Source organism: Bremia lactucae, linkage group LG7 (assembly GCF_004359215.1).
Source record: "Bremia lactucae strain SF5 linkage group LG7, whole genome shotgun sequence".
In the NCBI taxonomy this organism is placed as follows: domain Eukaryota; phylum Oomycota; class Peronosporomycetes; order Peronosporales; family Peronosporaceae; genus Bremia; species Bremia lactucae.
In genome coordinates this window covers 3764933-3767955 of record NC_090616.1, presented here as the reverse complement: position 1 = coordinate 3767955, position 3023 = coordinate 3764933, and positions in this window count along the sequence as shown.

The window sequence follows — 3023 nt, the reverse complement described above, 5'->3', positions numbered from 1 at the left end:
AGAGAATTTGCAAATCTCTTGACTAAAGTTGCTCCAGACACACAATCATTATGTGTCTCTGCACCTGGTGATGGATATCTCATCACCAGGGATATCTCATCACTTGAAATTAAAGTGACAAATGAATTGTCACTTAGAGCCCAAGTAGACTGTGAAGCGTCGAATAACTTTATTCGTCGCCAGTTGCTAGAGGGTCGAAGACTCAAATATGTTGAGCGCGACATCCCTTTAACGAGGATGACGGTGCGTCTGACAACAGGCGCATCGATAACAATAATGAAACGCGTATTGAAATCTCACTACATGTTAAAAGATTTACAGTACGATGATGATTTCATCGTATTGGTAGTTTAAATGACAAATTTGATGTCATCCTAGGTCTACTTTGGCTCAGAAAATATGAGCCAAGGATCAGCTAGAAGCATCGATCCGTAAAGATGTCTGCCACTTGTTCATCAGATGGCCATCTGATAAACGTCTTGGAGCGTCCACAAGCGTGTGGGTGTACTACGAGTGAGTGCTATAGCCTCACTTGTGGTACGGTCGTTAGTACGACTGCACAAGATCCATGTGTGATTACCAATCTTCCCCGTGGAGTCAGTTGCCGGCGGTTGTGCGAATGCACAGGCAACGCCGAAGATCCACCACTCGAAAAAAGTCGAGTGGATTGATACATGAATATACGCCTAGCGGGCGACATTCAAGGAAGATACCGGTTGTCCAAAATGGACAACACGTTCATCCTAGGTCGAGTAGAGAGTCGACCGTAGAGGACCCGACTGTTATAGCGTAATTACAGTCGGGAGACGTTGAGGGAATAGGTCCTCGCGTTTCCAAGAAGTGGTATTTCGCTTGCAGCGAATACACACTTCTTGAGATTTGCGTACAACTTATGCTTTTGCATGAGCGTAAGAACCTGACAAACGTGAGTTTCATAACCTTCCACGTCCGTCTTTCCGCTCATGGCTCGGCTATAAATGAATACATCGTCTAAATAACTCGATGCGAATTCTCGCACCGGTCTCAACAGACTCGTTACGCATCTGTTGAATGTTGCAGGGGCGTTACTAAGCCCCTGTTGGATTACTAGCCATTCCCAGAGAATCCCACTGGGAGTGGTCACTGCTGCGTACGGGATGTCCCGTTCACGCATAAGGATCTGATAAAATCCATCCATCAGATCCATAGACGAAAAGGTCGTACTCTTAGACATACCATCTATGATTACGTTTTTCTAGGTATCGGCGTTTGAGCCGGTACCGTTGCAGTATTCAGTTTATTGAATGTGTACACTCTCCCCCACCCTCCTGTGGCCTTTCGTACACAGAAGGTCAGAGAGCTGTGTGGGGAGGTTAATTCCCTCACAAGGCCCGCTTTTAGTCGATCGATAAAGAATTTATCGATCGCAAGTACTTCTTCACGAGGCAGTGGCTACTGCTTCATGAGACAGTACTTCGAGCCCGGCTTGAGCTCGATCTCATGTCGAATGCCTTTATCGTCAGGCAACTTGCATGGAACTGTTTCAAGGAATACATCCCTGAATTCAATCAAATCCTTATACAAAGGATTTGTCTTAAGTGACTCCCAGGATTGAGTAGTATCTCTCTCAATCCGAGTCTTCACATCGAGGACACTTTCGTCCATCGATGAGCTGCTGAGAACCCGTTCGCTCTCTGCAAATCACCGCTGACCATATATCGGTTATGTATCTGTCCTCTGTGACGAGTACGTAGATCTGCTTAATTCTACCACGATGCAGTTCTCTCAAGAACCGCTTGGGTTCTAGGGTTGGTAATTGAGTTATCTCCTAAGTTCAATTCGGGGGCGCATAGAGATCATGAGCATGAGCGCCTACAATTGATCCGTCATAAACCAAGTCGCTTAATAGTATCTTCCGGACCCCTTTTCAACAGGCTGCCGAGGGATTTATCTCTCGGGATTCTGAAGTCTAGCTATTTCAGCATTAACTATCTGAGAAGCTTTCTCCTCATGCATCGTCGGTTAACACGGCGAGCGCCCTGATCCCAAAAAGGTCAAGGCAAATACCGACTGGCCAGTTCCAGTCGATGTAAAAAAACTTAGAAAGTTCCTTGGATTAGCGGCGTACTTGCACAAGTACTCCCGCAATTATGCCGAGATGACAGTTCATCCCTCTCGTCTCTTGAAAAAAAGATGGCTATGAAACGCTGATTGTGTCAGCGTTCATTTGAAGGTATCAAGCAAAGTTTGATGCAATCGCCCATCTTGTCGATTGCAGATAAAGACAGACAATTTCATGTGGTCTGTGACGCCAGCGATTTCGCTATCGGCTGTGCGTTAATGCAATACGATACAGACGGCGCGGGGCGCGTCGTCTGTTACCAATTGCGTCAGATGCAACCAGCTGAACGCAAGTACCCCGTGCATGATAAGGAACTCCTTGCCATGAAATATTCATTGGCTAAATTTAGGATCTACCTCCTAGGAGATAGACCGTTCATCGTATACACGGACCATGCGTCATTACGCACGGCCGTCAATAGCCCATACCTCTCGCAAAGAATAGCGAGGTGGCTATCCTTCTTCGCGGAGTATAACTTCTCCGCCGAATATAAACCAGGACGACTTAATGTCGCTGATGCGTTATCACGCCGACCCGATTTCGAGTCAGCTGTGCATCCCAACAGTGAAAGTGATCTTACTGTTGCAACACTCACTTCGAGTGTTCCATCATCAACCTTAGTTGATGAAACAAAGAATGCCTATAAAGAAGATAAAGACCTTCTTTGTCTGATGGATCATTTGATGAATCCATCCGAAAAATCTTTAAAAATATTTGCCGGCTTTATATCGATCGTCATCCGATCGATACACAACACGCAACGTCTTATTATATTACACAGCCGTCGCGGGCGACACTCCACGTATCGTCGTCTTAACTCACAATGATTTGCGCTTGCGCATCATGTATGAGTGTCACGATGCACCAAAAAGTGGGCATCGTGGACGTGAATAAACTTATCTCACAGTAAGTCGCGACTTTT